The sequence below is a fragment of the Lonchura striata genome, chromosome Z (assembly GCF_050655825.1).
Source record: "Lonchura striata isolate lonStrDom1 chromosome Z, ASM5065582v1, whole genome shotgun sequence".
In the NCBI taxonomy this organism is placed as follows: Eukaryota; Metazoa; Chordata; class Aves; order Passeriformes; family Estrildidae; genus Lonchura; species Lonchura striata.
Genome location: NC_140740.1, coordinates 5,043,034 through 5,057,987, shown reverse-complemented (window position 1 = coordinate 5,057,987; position 14,954 = coordinate 5,043,034). Strand labels below are relative to the sequence as shown.

General features: G+C 41.9%; 1 protein-coding gene across 1 annotated transcript in view; it reads left to right on the top strand.

Annotated features, from left to right (window-relative positions):
* Window positions 1-7,108, top strand: part of LOC144248180 (uncharacterized) — a 112,034-nt gene extending 104,926 nt beyond the window's left edge. The window contains exons 9-10 of the mRNA XM_085567028.1: window positions 1,054-4,346; window positions 6,218-7,108. The gene's annotated coding sequence lies outside the window, so the exon portion shown is untranslated. The remainder of the gene's footprint in view (window positions 1-1,053; window positions 4,347-6,217) is intronic.
* The last annotated feature ends 7,846 nt before the right edge of the window (window positions 7,109-14,954 follow it).

The window sequence follows — 14,954 nt, the reverse complement described above, 5'->3', positions numbered from 1 at the left end:
GTAAGGAAGTGAATTTTTTTCCTGGTGCTCAGCTATTCAGCCTTTTCTTTCTCCCTTCTCTTCCCTGCTCCCCCTCCCCTCATGCCATAGCCCTCACTGGCTTGCAAACTGAGCAGCATTTTTCTTCCAAAGATAAAAAAGATTGAGGTCCATCTCCTTTGCATCCACCCCAGGGCCAAATCTTCTCTTCCTACTGTGCTGCAGTGGGTATAATTTCACACCTCAAAGCATGACTCTTGCTGTTTGGTGATAATTAAGTACGTTTCTCTGAAGCTTACTCTGATTTACTCCTGAATTAGTACCAGTCATTCTTGTTTGCTTGGCTACACTTGTTATCCAAAAGTCACCCCAATAAAAGGGATAGCTCAATCAAATATGTATAGATTAAGTAGAATGTAAAATTTTGTTGATAAATTTTTTTTTAATTGATTTTTTTTTTTTAACTTTTGTCAGAGACTAGCATTTCAATCAGGCTAATTTTCTGCTCTAAAGTGTCAACACTCCTCTATTTTATTTTTCAGGAGCTGGGAAATGCTTTCTTTTGTTTTTCCTTCAGCCACTGGAAATTTAAAATTTTCATGGATTTCTGAAAGAAAATTTTAAGGGGAAATGTTGATACAAATGGAAAGAAATTTACTTTTTGAAATACTTCTAGGGGACCAAAGTTCTCTTAATTAGCTTTTAACATGCTGCAGCTATAAAGAGAATTTGTGACCTCTTATTTTGCAAACAGTATCGAAATTCTCCTTACACAAACTGGTTTTGATTAGATTGCCTGTTTTCATATTGATCTTTTTTATTTCTTGAAGAATCTAACACTGTCAATTCACTTCAGATAATGTGTGTATGGATACAGTAGTATTGCTGATCAGTTTTCTGATGCAAGGCTTTGCTAATGACTGTGGAAGAGATCTCTGCAAGGCAAACACTACTCCTGGGAGCCTGGGTGAGGGGAGAAATTTGAGTGTTGTGTAGATGTTGTAAGTGAGGTTATGGCTATTTTACCTGTGGCTGGAATGCTTTTTTAGTCCCATTCTTGTATTTCTGTTACAGATCCTCCATCCATTTACATACCTGAACACTTTCAATACATTCAGCACATACCTTTGACAGCCCACTCTGCATTTTAATCATCAAAACCATCTTGTGGTGTGGCCATCAGCCTTCCAGTCAAAGGCTTCAAGTGGTCGAGGATAAGAGACTACCCAGTGACACTGGAAAATGTTGGCTTTTTTCAGTGGATGCTAAATCTGACAGAAATCTGTCTCTTCCTTTTGGTGAAGATGTGGCACACATTTGGTTTCAGCTGTGTACTGAAAATCCCCAAACCTCTTTTCACTGATGCTACCGTCTCCACCAATGCCAGCCAACAAGGTTGCACGTAAACATTTAAACTTTAAACATTCTGTGGGGTTTTTTTTTAGTCCTCCACTGATTAGAACTTCCCCATATTCTTCCTCTGCTGGGTTACGATTACGACTCCTGTAAAGTCACAGCTGTGCTTGGTGGTTTTGCAGCATGAGTAAAGGCAGGATTCAGAGGTGATATTGCTGCTCTGTATTTCTCTCTGTCAAAAGTTATGGATGCATATCAACAGTGTGAATGGCACAGTAAGAGACCTGCTTGCACCCGAAATACATTGCTGTTTATTGTCTCCTTCCCCATTTCTATCTCCTGCATACCATTTCTTAGGAAGCTCCTCCTCATAATTCCTTCAAGATTTAATTTTGTTTGAGGTAAACAGATATTAATGTCATTTCCACTCCTGTAGACTCATTTTTGTTCACGATCCGTGAAACTTGCATTTGCTCTTCTCTAATAATTCAGCAATCCTTTTGTTCGTCCCAATACTTTTTTACTTGTGCCTGATGCTTCCCTGTATCTCTCCCGACATAAATTGTCATTTTCACCTCCTGACATTGGGAAAACTTTCCTGGCACAGGTAGAAATAGTTAGGAGAGGATGCAAAGTAAGAGGAAGGTTTCAGTTTTCCAGCACTCTCCTTGCCCAGTGTGTGCAGACCTGATGCACTTTGTTCTCCACAGTGTGTTAGGGTGTCCATTATCAACAATGGAAGCTTGTTAACACAGTAGCACGGAGACTGTCCATTATTCCTCCTGCTCCTTTTTAAAGAGGCCATTAAAATAGAGGCAAGCTCCTTTCCCTACAGGTTGAATTTTGAACAAATTTAATTTCTATTTGTTAGGGAAACTTGTGCTGCTGGGGAGAAAAGAAAAAAAAAAAAAAAAAGCCAGATTGACAGTTCTGGAATATAAAGTCCTTTATTCATCCACAACACAGGTAGAGGAAGTGGCTGTTTCACTTGTCTTGCCAATTTTTGCTCATCTCTGACCTAGAGGTATCACCTCAAGCTTGGAGTTCATTCTCCACATCTTTCTAATCATTGGGCTCTCTGCTGAGGTAGGTGCCAATTAGCACAGGTTATTTTAGTGATGTGGACAGCTGACCATTACAACGGGACGGACACCACGAGTTTTACTTTGTGCAACGACAGTTCATCATCATGGCTACGTTGGGCAAATTTGTGCTGCTGTCCTGAAAGAGTTTGTCTGGGCTTGGGTCACATTGCCAAGACATTCCAGGCATCTCAGCCCCACCAGCTCTGCTGGTTTTCACACGGGAAAGGTCTGTGTGGAGTGTGCTGACAGTGAACCAGCTACCACAACCCTGAGCTTTGCTTCTGTCCTCTTTCTGTCTGAACGTCTAAGTCACCCTAGTCAAGCCAGACAGTGAAATATCACTGTCTGCCTAGAGTCTTCTAGAAAGAAAGGAAAGACGACCAAAAATACCCAGGAGCAGCAAAAACACATTGAAACCCTCATTTCAAGTTCACGAGAGAGCTTGTTTTAAAGGATCATCCTGATGTTTCATGCTGGGGAATGGTGATGGTGGGGTTTTTTGCCATCAGGTGGAGAGTTACTGCCTGAAAAACCAGGTGCTGTTAGTCTCCAGAAACCCAGCTGAAAGGGAAGAATATCAGGGTGTTTGGCAGGAATGAATGAACTTGAGGTGATCCCTGGTTGGACATATTCACTGTTTTTACATCTGAGCTGAAGTTAATGCATACAGAAGAATCTGCTGTGATTACAGATGTGCCCTGCATTGCTTGTTTGCACAGCAAGAGGCCAAGCAGTCCAAGGAGGCTTTGAAATGTGCTTCTAAGAAAGCAAAGAAGGGGGTGGAGGAGGCTGGCACTCTTGGGCAGTGTTACTGACATGCACACAGGGTTGCTCAGTCAAAGGAATTTGCAGGCAAAAGCTCCTCTTTGAGCCTGGTGGGCAGTGGAAGCCCCACCTTGTTTGAAAACTTTAAAACATCCCAGGCTATAAATCTCATTCATTTGCATTTCTTTTCAGAGGATGAGGTGGAGCGTGGAGGATAGCAGTATTGATGAGGATTAAACTAGCAAATGGGATGAGGTTGTGGAATACCTAGTGCTAAGCCAAAGTGCTCTGCTTCTGATACATGTACCAAGTGAGAGGAGGAGGTGCATGTGGCATGGTTCAGTTCATACTGGATTGTTCAATTTTTTTCATAAAGATGGAGAGAAATTGAATCACCTTCGAGAATATGAAGTATTTTCCTTTTTTCTTAATGAAATATACATAGGTAATATATTACAAGTTTCTGTTTCTTAAAATTATTTTTGGTTGCAGAGGTGTTGTATCATGGTTTTGTGTGTGGTTTTGGCTATTTTTTTTTCTTTTTTTTTTTTTTTGTTAAAGTTTAAAAGCCCCACCTCTTGAATTTGGAAGTTTCCCAACCTTTTGTCTGTTTTTATCAGCCACATACATGACATGGTGATGTAAAGTCGACTCATGAAGCGTGGTTTGTCAATCTGACAAGTGTTAGAGACATTGTTTTATTTAAGCTGATTTATTTAGTTTTTTTGTTTTGTTTTTGTTTTTTTAACTGCTTATCAAAAACAACACCAAAAATATCAGACCAACCTTAAAGGAGAGAATTGAAATGGAGTTGTTTGTCTGAATGAAAACAAGCAGGAAAATGTCCTTGAGAACAAGATGCATTGTTCTCCTGCTTGGAGAAGGCAAGAGATACTTGGTCTGAAGCACTGGGGAGAGAAATACGTGTGGAGGAGCACACATCTTGATAGCTCCATCCTCTCTCCTTCCCTAGAGTTCCTTCCAAATGGAACAAAGTTGCCTCCCACTCTGTCTGGTGTAAGAACGATGCATGTGATGATAGAACACAAATTGGGTGAAGTCTCCTTGAGCCAGGGGAGAGATTCCCCACCAAGTTACCAACATATACTCCAGGCTTTGAATGAACCTTCAGAACACAGCTGCAGCCATCATGGAAATCTGGTGAGTCTCCAAGATATATAAATATAGATACAGATACACAAATATATAGATATATGGATATACATAGAGAGAGGCACAGGAAAGGAGGGAGGGAGAGATGCTGCATAGCAAGACCCTGACAGTCGCCTTTATGCCTGTTGCAAGGTATCAGGAAGAAAAGATTCTCAGCATATTAAAAACAAGCAATGTAGAGATCTTCCTGCCTTCCATTCTTCATTCAAACTTGATGTGCAACCTTTCCAACATCAGCCTTAAGGCGGGAGATTTTGTGTCAGCAGATTTCATCCAAAGCAAGGAGTTCTGAAACCATGCATTCATGAACTGAATTCTCTTTTCTCCTCATCCCCTGGTTCGTTTTTTTTTTTTTTTTCCCTGCTAAAATATCTTGCTGTACAAAGACTTTTCTTTTTGGCAGCCACTGGAATCACTTTGTTATGAAGCATCCAGATTTTATCAGACAATTAGCAAGCCAGCTCAGTGTTTGTGTGTGTGCATGTGCGCGTCTGTTTGCATGTGTCCGTGTGGTAATTGATATTCATGATGTATGGCTGGCTGGCTGGAATATCTCACTACCCACACAAAATGATTGCTGGTGAGAAGGCCTTTTCCAGCTCAGTATTAGCATGCTTCATCTGAAATTTGCTTTGCTGACAGGCCTTTTGCTCCTGATTGTGCGCTCCTGATGCAAAATGCATCATTGTGCCTAATTTCAAGCATACCAGTTCTGTAATAATCTCCCGAGGAGATATTAAGTTATATCTATTTGTGCTGTCTTGGGTGATCATGCAAGTTGCTAGCGTGACAGCAGCAACAAGACCTGGATACAGAACAAACAAAGGAAGGGCCTGCCAAAGCCACAGACGTGTGCTCCAGTTGTGGTGGTAATATATGAGGTATGCAAGATGTCTTTTTAGGAATGTTGGGTTCTCAGCCTCTGCAGGTTAAATATTCCCCTCTGCCTCACATCAGCTGAATTGATGGTTTTGCCACCCAGCAGCCCCAGGAAGATAATAACTGTCAGTCACCAGCAATCTGCACTGCATTTACAGTAACAAACAGGGTGCCAGTTTGGGGACAAGATGATATTTGTACAAATAAGTGACCACATATTGTTGCAATAGTTGTTGCCCCTTTATACATATATGTGTGTCCAGAACACGTGGGACAAGTGAGTGTTAAACACACACCATTCAGAGCTGGGTCTGGGCTTTAACAAAGGCATTGTAGCAAAGTAATTTCTATACCTGCCTTGATGAAGAATGCAACATGGATGTGGAATCCCTGTGAAGAAATACATTATGAGATTTCTTTTTTGCTGGTTCAGCCCTATTAATCTGTTCAGCATGAGCTCAAGTATTTTAATAACAGGCATGGAATATTATGCCTGCTATGAAATGGCTTTTTTTTTTTAAGCACAACTTGGGCTGTGTTTGTGTTAACCTAGTTGGGGGAAAAAAAAACAGGTTTTAAGCTTATCCTCCTTTTCTTTCACTAATCACAGCTACAGGGCAAAACATACCAAGGCTCTAATAGGAGAAATAGCATTATCATATGCTAATTTATAGTAATGTTAAGAATAGCACGAAAAAAAAGCCTTTGAATGTATGTACATGTTGAAATTCATACTTGTGAATAGACCTGTGGCATGGCTGGTTGGCCTTTTGGGGACAGAATTTGTGTTCCTGAGTAAACTGCATTTTGGGAATTGGTGCTCATATAAGAGTTCTTACTCGGAAACTGATTTTTTTTTTTTTTTCTGGTTTTGCCTGTGTTTATTTCCTGCTGAATATTACTGAAGGAAAAGGTACTCAGTCTGCAGCCAAAGACTATCTGCTCTCTATGATCAAGAACAACCTCTCCATCTCTTACAGGAATAGACACTGACAGCTACCAAAAGAATATCTGTCTGTTCCTCTTCCTCTGGAAACTGCAGGCTGCACTAGAGAAGTCCAAGGGTGAGAGAAACTACAAATGGAGAAGGGAAAGGACATCTGAGAGTCTTCACTAAATAATCAGAAGACTGATGGATTTCAGACAAAGACAGGAGTTATATAATGCATTCCTCCTCTGTGAGTAATCATATGCAAAGATTGACATGTTTGTGAGTGTTCCCAAAACTGATCCTGGGCTTACTGCGGCCGTTCCTGCATGAAAAAAACATCAGTCAGAGGGAAAGAGGAAAAAGAAAGAGAGGGAGGAAAAAAAAGGAAAGAAGTGTGATTGTGCTCCTAGGACAACATCCTGAATTTTTCCCTGGTGGACCCTTGCCATTACCATGGCAAAATGCCTGGAAACTGCCGTTCTTTTCCACAAAAAAATGTTTTGAAGGAAGAACAAAAGAAGTTTGAGCTTTTGGCAGATCATTGAAGATCACTGTGTTCAGATCCTCAGCTGGTGTAAATCAAGATAACTGCAGTATTGCTACAGTAGTTAAAAACTGACTGACTCTCCCATCTATCATGGCTTGCTGCTATGGGGGAATATTTCTTTACAGCTTAAATAGAGGAAGGAATTTCTTTTACTGCATGTTGCATGTCTTCGTGTTAAGAAAATATTTTTTATCCTTAATTGCTTAAGCTCCCTTGTGTATATAAGGTGGTGGTGCCTTCTGTCATGGAGGTGTTTGCTGTGTGTGACACCTTGCTTTATTTCTTTGGTTTGCTAGTTGAATGACATGTTAATCTGCTGTGAAGGTGCATAATAGGATCAATGGGAATCAGGAAGTATGTTTTAAATTAAAAAGAGGTCCTTTCTTTGTCTGATTCATGTTTCTGTATTATATCACAGCATGTGTGGCCAAAGAGTATTCCCACTAGGCCAGGATAACCTGACGCCGGTCAATAATTAAATAATAATCTGTAAAATTGAAAGGCTTTATGTTTCAGAGTGAAAGGATGTTCTTGCAGCTAATGGTAATCAACAGGCAAGCACCCTGAGACCTCCATACATGCAAATACCTCATGATCATTCAGCTACAAGGGCTTGTAAATCAATTTTTACAGTTGCAGAAGGATGAGGTCTATATACACTCCTTTGCTTATGGATCAAGGTGCAGTGCATCTGACTAGGCTGCAGCACTGAGTTGTTTGGGTTTTTTTTTTCTCTTCTACATCGAGAAAAATGTCTTGGGGAAATAAAACTCATCTGAGCTATGTCAGGAATTGCATATGACCACAAGAATTAGATAAGCCTAGAAAATTCCATTATCTGCTCATACCACTCATTATTTGACAGCCCAGTCTGGATTTGTGATGTTGTTGAGGTTTGACCACTGAAGCAGGAGAGGCAGGAATATACCTCCACTTGCCTGTGTGGTGGGACTGAGTGGCTGAATCAGCAGCAGTGCTCCACCTTCAAGTGATCAGGAGTGGAAGGGCAGTCTCAGAGATAGACCCCACATTCCCTGACATCCCAAATCCACTCAGCCCTGCCCACCCCTTGCTGTGCAAAGGCACAAGGCTTTCCATATCATGGAACACTGCAGCCAAATTTACTCTAAAGGCGTTCTGGAAGACAGGCTTCCATTATGTTGAGGAACGTTACTCCTGATCTGCAGCCCAAGTGCTGTATCCTGTTTATACATGTATTCACTTGTCTGTCTTCTCTTGATAAAGGGTATTATTTCAGGATCATCTAGCAGCTGATTTGATTAGCTGTGTTATCTTCCAGAGCGCTCTAATGCTGCTCTGTCCCCAGACCAAGGGAATGTGAGGTTGCCAAGGTAAGAATCATAGGTAGCAAATAAAATACCACTGAGACTGGAAGAATTGGACTCAGGTAAGGAATAGCAGCCCTCTGAACTTCCACTTTTCCCCAGGACTGTCCCAGATATGGCACTGTGCTGATGAAAGGAGATAAGGTGGGTCCATCAGCTAATCCAGGAAGGAGATCTTCTCCCTGAGGAAGCCACAGCTCTGCCTTCAGCTGGCAGTGGGTACTGACTGGTCCAGTGCTCACCCAAAGGTCACCTCTGTGATGAGCACCATTGTGAGGAGCACTGTGTGGGCTCTTTTAAACCCCTTGTGCTGATAGAAAATGCCAAGCCTGGGAGAAATCTCCCCCAACTTGTTGTTTTAATACATATGGAATTAATTTTTTTTAACAAATGTTGCATATTCTTGATTAAATATAGGTTTCAAAATATCATTGCTCCTGCACTCTTTCTTTTATTCCTGTGTCTGGTCTCAGAAAAATCTTTTTTTTTTCCTGTGTCTGGTCTCACTGCAAAAATAAATAGAACATGTGACTATTTATGGGGAGATTTGAATTTTCTTTTTGAATCCACCTATTTGCTTCTCTGTTACTGAGGAATATCACACCATTTCTTTCTGCCTTGATTTACTTTTGCAAAACAATAGTTAGTAAAATATTTCAACCTTTTTAGGCGGCTGCTCCATTAATGCTCCCAGCTGCCCTTGGACATCTAAAAAATGGGGAGAAAACTCACTGAATGAGAGATTTCTGATCAGGAAATTCAGGAAACTGTGAGTTCACTGGGGCAAAGGCTCTGGTAAGCAGTACAATACTAACAGGGCTGAAACCCTTTTGAGTGTGTGGCTGGGAGAAACCTTGCACAACACGCACCTGGCTGAACTCCTTTATGGCTGGAATCATTGAGAGATTAATAGGAATGGATTTGCACAATGCTATGGATTGCTACACCTCTTCTGGGGTACCAAGCCTGTTTGTGCTGTTTCCCACCATTCTCCTTTTGGCTCTGAGCCTGTCCTTTAAACACCCAGAACCTGCCTGTGGGTGAAGCCTCCTTCCTCACTGAATCCACCCATGACCTTCTCATGAGGTCAACTCCTTCTAAGGTTCTGCCCACCAGCATTTTGTACTCATTTTTCTTCCATGCTTTCCACAATCTTCCCTCCTTAGTGTTTTCAGTCAGGCCCAAGGAGAAAGAAACTTCAATATCATTTTTATCTGCCATCCTTGAAAACTTCTTTCCTTGTCTAGTGCTTAGTCACAGAGTGGGTGGGGTTGGAAGGGGCCTCTGAAGATCACCCAGTCCAACCCTTGCCAAAGCAAGGACACCTGGAGCAGGTGACGTGGGACCACACCCAGGTGGCTTTGAGGTGCTTCCAGAAGTCTCCACACCCTCATGGGGCAGCTGTTCCAGTGCTTTGCCACCCCCAATGGGAAGAAGTTCTTCCTGGTGTTGAGTTCTTGTTGTGTTTAATTTATGGCCACTGCTCCTTGTCTCTGGGCACCACTGAAAGAGTCTGGAACCATTCTCTTGGCACCTGCATGATTTTTGTATGTGTTAATGAGATTCCCCCTCAGTCCCCCCTGTGCCCAGACCAACCATTCCCAGCTCTTGCAGTCTCTCCTCACAGGAGAAATGCTCCAGACCCCTCCTCATCTTCGTGGCCCTTAATGACAGCACTAAGCCTTTCCAGCAGACCTTGGTCTGCATGTTTACAGCTGGTGTGTGCCACACACCCTTCTCTCCCATGGACTGAATTCTTCTGCATGTGCATGCCAATTCTGCTCTGCCTGCTGCATCCAGCACGTGGCAACCTTGGAGCACCACAATCCTGTGAATGCTGCTTTTGATCACCCTGCTTCTGAGCTGTGCCTTTGGTCCTTCACTGAGGCTTCCTGTAGTCTGATCCTGTCCAGATTCTGCTTGCTCTCAGAACAGAGAGCCTTTGAGGATGGATGTCACTGATAACCAGAATGGGTCTGGTGTATGTTCACTTCTGAGGACCCTGGAGAAGAAAATTAGCCCAGGAACGTGGTGTAAGTCAGGCTGAGTTATCTTTGCAAGGCATCTAACCTACTGACAAATGGACATCTCTGCTGTCTCCAGAGCACTGGGGCTTTCTGAGGGCCAAGCTGCTCTGTGAGAGCCCTCACTAATAATAAATGCCTGCCCCCTCCAGCATGGACTAACTGCACCTCTGTCTATGCTAGTGACGTCCAGCATCACCCAGCTCCTGTTGAAGCCAGGAACAACACCTTCCTCAGTCCAGGACCACAAGCTGTAACCTCGTCTGGGGATTTTCCTGTGGCTTGAACGCTGTCCTCATTTTAAGCGGACTCTTGATCTTCCAGGGAGAGAGCTGCAATGAGCTGTGAGAGCTGAGGAGACGAGTGGTGGAGCAGAACAAGTGTGCTAGAGGGGTTTTTGGTGTTTCTTTCAGGTTAATGCAATCACTAAAGATAAAACCTCTCCAACAGAAATATAATACAGCTTCCCTTTCTTTAACTCCACATTAAGAGTGGTTCTTACACACACATAATAGATACTAGAAAAATATGGGAGATGAGACTGCACAAGCTTTCAATAACGGCTGCAGAAAACAGTAAGTTATCGTCTCAATCAAGAGGTCTTGAAAATGTAATAAGGGAGCTAGCATTTCAAGAGGACAGTTATGTTTGTCTCTGTCCTCACCAATCACTTCCTTCCTCCTTTCTGTACACAGGGCCTCCACAAATGCCTCTGAACATAATTTATTGCTTTCTGTCTGCTTAAATAACTTGTAAAGAGGGATTCCATTGTGGTAAAAGAGTTGTAGTTGGGTTTGAGGGATCTGGCATAATTTTCAGATCCATGATATTCCCAAGCTGTGTCTTCCTGTTCAAACACAGTGGTGGGTGGCAGAAAGTACACTACCTTGCCTTCCAGATGACTGTAATAATTTTAAGATGGATACCACCTGGCTGATTTTCTGGATATGAGGAACTATCAGCATGTTTTGAGTGAGCACACATTTATGTGGCCACACTTCCCTGCATTTCTGAGCTGGATTGTTCAAAGCTATCTGTATGCGTGATGCTCTGCCATGAGCTTACACCCTTCCTGTCTGAAAGCATCTCCTCCCAACCCACATACAATAGCAGTGGCATGACTGTTTTTCCAACCTCTGTCTCTTTTACTTATTTTCATTAGAACCTATTTTTTTTTTTTTTTTTTGCAGAGACTGTCTCATCTGCATTGTCTTTTTTTTTCAGTCCATCTCTCAGAAATGTCTTGCACGAGGAGTGGAGGATGAATAAGATAGTTCTGACTTAAAGAAAAAAAAAAAAGAAGCGTATCTGTGTTTTTCTGCCAGTTGATGCAGCTATTACTTTGAAAGCTGATTGTGAGGAGAAGAAAGGTCTGTGATAAAAAGTCAACAAGCAGTGGACACTGAAGAGGTGACATTCTCTTTTGGAGTGAACTACTTCGTGTGGCACACACCGGAGCGGGTAAACACCCAACAGTCAGACAATGATACTGCGTTTTTAGAAAGGGAGTTGGGCTTTTTGACCCCTCCTAGCACAAAGCAGGTCTATGATCATGTGTAACCATGGCAGACAAGCCATTTCAGCCCCCCACAAATGGGTCGAGGGAGCTCCTTGAATGCTCCTTTCCCTTGGCACATCTGTAAGAGGATGGTGTCTTTTCCCGCTGACACTGAATCAACTCAGCTTTGATGTGAGAGAATATGAGCAATTCTTCTCTCCCAATATCTTTTCTGTGACTCTTAGATAGTGGGAAACACTGCCATAATTTACCTATGCATCCCCTTTCTATCTTATTTGTGCCCCATAAAACAAAGCCTCAGAAAGGATGAACAGTTGTCAGTTCTTTGCCTGTGCTGCCACTTTGCAAACCCTAAATAATAGTGAGATTATGGCATGCTATAAAAGTACCTTGAGATAAACCTGTCTAAGTGCAGGGCTGATATTTGCTTTTGGATTAGATTTTAGTATGATCTCTTTCTTCTTTCTCTCGCTCTCTTTTTTTTTTTTTTTTAAGATAGCTCTTGTAATTCTCTTAGAAATTCAAAGAATAGCCTTGAGAGTGAACCTGCAGAACACACTGTTAAGCCAGAAAGGAAGACTGAATTAAGTTTACTTTCAGCTGATTTGTTTGTGCTCTTAGCTGAGTTACCCAGCCTTTCATGTAGTTCTCCCATGCAAGTACTAATCTGGCTCACTGGCCTTTGAGATCTTAAAGGATCCTAGCTCAAGCCCAAGCAAAGTACATGTGGTGTCTAGACAGAGTTTAATTCACACTCAGACTGCAAAAAGAGTCTAAGCTTGTTTGCCTTTACATTAGAAAGGCTGAGCTTGCTTAAAACTTGAGTTCAAGAGCTTGAGGTCTGGCTTTCCAGGATAAGAAGTTGTTCTTACTAAAACAGAAAGAAAAGGTACAACTTAAGCAAGAAATACCTTGGTCATCATAAGCTGATGGACAGGCAGACCCTGGAAGGTAAATATAAGTAAACAAACTATCTATCAAAGCTCTTCTTGTTTTGTCCCTTGCTCGGGTTCACCTTCAGAGCTGCTCCAGAAGGAGCTGGTGGTTCTTTCTATGCCTGTGCCTGGTTTTACAGCTGTCAATGGCTGACTTGTTTTTCACCTATTTTTTTCCAAATGAAACCTAAAACAAGGGGAAGGCTATTCTTCACCAGAGAGACCACTTTCCAGGACAGACTCAAAGTCTCCTCTGGCCCCAGAGAGATGCCTGTTGTTTGCCATCCTTGGACCAGTGAGTTAACCTCCAGGGGGTGGCCAGGAGGGCTACAGAGGGCTAGCCTGCTGCATCTTTCTCATAAAAAAAAGGAATCTTTTGAAGTATTTTCCAGAAGCTTAGCAAGCTATCTTGAGGCCACCTCAAAAGCTCATTTGGGGAACCCCATGGGCAATTCAGTGGTGATATATCTTGTTCTCCAAGTTTTATTCTCTGGTGTTGCTGTCAGAGACATCCACATTCTCTAAATCCTATGAGTCACATCAATGAAACTGTCACTGTTTTTTTGATGAAAAGTAAAAGAAAGCATGTTTTTGGTGAGCTTAGGCTGGAAGGTCAGTGTGGAATTACCTTTGACCTTTCTTGCCCCAAGTTTGCAATTAACTTCCCAAAATTTTGGTGGGAACAGGTGGAAATACCAGGCTGCCCGGGTGCTGAAGGCAGTGACTGCATCAGCTCCTTTGGTTTGTTTTTGCCAAACCCATCCACAAGTGGCTAACATGCAAAAAAACCCCAAGCCATTTCATGTCATCTGACAGGCAGCCACGCAGGGGTTGTGGCTCTCATGATTTATTAACTTGGAGTGGCTGTGAATTGACCACACAGAGGTACAGGGCTTTGTATCCTGCTGTCAATCCCTTGGGCTGCAGAGAATACCTAAATATATTTTAGTGCTGAGAACAAAGCCCTTCACTGATACCCATCATTAATCCTCTACACCACCTCCACCACATCATTAGCTGGAAAGTCTGGCTCTTATCAAACTGAGAGAAAAACAAATAAAACAAACATGAGAGAACAGAATGTGGGTGAAACTGAAGATTTGTTCAATAATTATTGTCTCTGTTGAAGTATAGGAGCAGTACTTTGGAAATGAAACCACATCTTACTTGACTATTTGACTACATTGTCCTAGGGGCCTTGGTTGAAGGTCTGACAGCATTGTCAGCAATTTTCTTATTTCAAACTCACTGAGTTTCCTGCTGTGGAAAAAAAAAATCTGGCTAAAAAAAGAAGACTGCTAGAGCTTAAAAGCCCTCTGTTAGCAAAAGCCAGCAGTGGAGGCCTTGGTTGATGAGTCACTTCACACAAATAAGTGCCACTAATCAATGAGAAATACTATAAGGGGCACTCATGGGCAGGAAAAAGCAAAATCAAAGATGTGGGAATGTTAAGGGTGGGGAAAAAGTGAAGGGTTGTGTGCTGGCTTTTCTGTATGGGATCAGGGGGTAGGTGGGAGGTGGGAAGTGGGGTATTTCATTGAAGGATGATGTTCAGGACATAAGGACAGGTGTCCAACAATCCTCTGTCCCAGAGTCTTGTTTGTGATAATACCTTATCCAAGGGTTTCATAGTGAGCAAGGAAACCTGACATTTTCATCACATATTTATGACCTGCTGTGGAGATTAATGTTTCATATGCATTTGGAAATCCAGTCACTAACACAACTGGCTTTGTTATGCTTAGCATGAATTCTGTCATTATATATCTGTTAAGTATGTATTGGCAATTTATTGACATTGCTATTCAAATTAAATTCTTGAGTAATTAGTCACCAGTGGATTTGCTTTCCCAAGCTGCAGCAATATGTCTCAAAACCTTTTCAAGCTTCTTCCAAGCTTCCCTCATTGGCATTTTTCCAAGATGTTTCCTAAGAACATGCACTGAAGCTGATATTTAGAACATATGGTGATGATGTGTTTGTATGTTCATTAAATCAAGATACCAATGAAAGAAAAGTGTAAGGCTTTCTATCCTTTTAAATGAAATTGTCAACCTAGATATCTATTGCCTTTGCTGAAATCCAGCCTGAAATGACTTGTAAGCAGTGCTCTGTTATGATGACAAATTAATTCACATCAGACTTTGATCACTGCTTGAAAAGTTTTCAGGCATCAATTTCCAGCAGTTGCATTTAGAAAATGAGAATTCAGTTTGGAGCATCAGATTCAAAACAACAGAAATAAAAGTGCCTTCATGTAGCTGGTATGCAAACCTCCAGAAAAAAAAAAAATGCAGGATATTCAGTAGAAACTTCTTCTGTGTGTAAGATAAAGAATTTCAGCAGCAGTGGCTGATATGTGCAATTAATGTTCTACATATGGTTCACTTTACACAAAGCCCCTCATGTTACTGT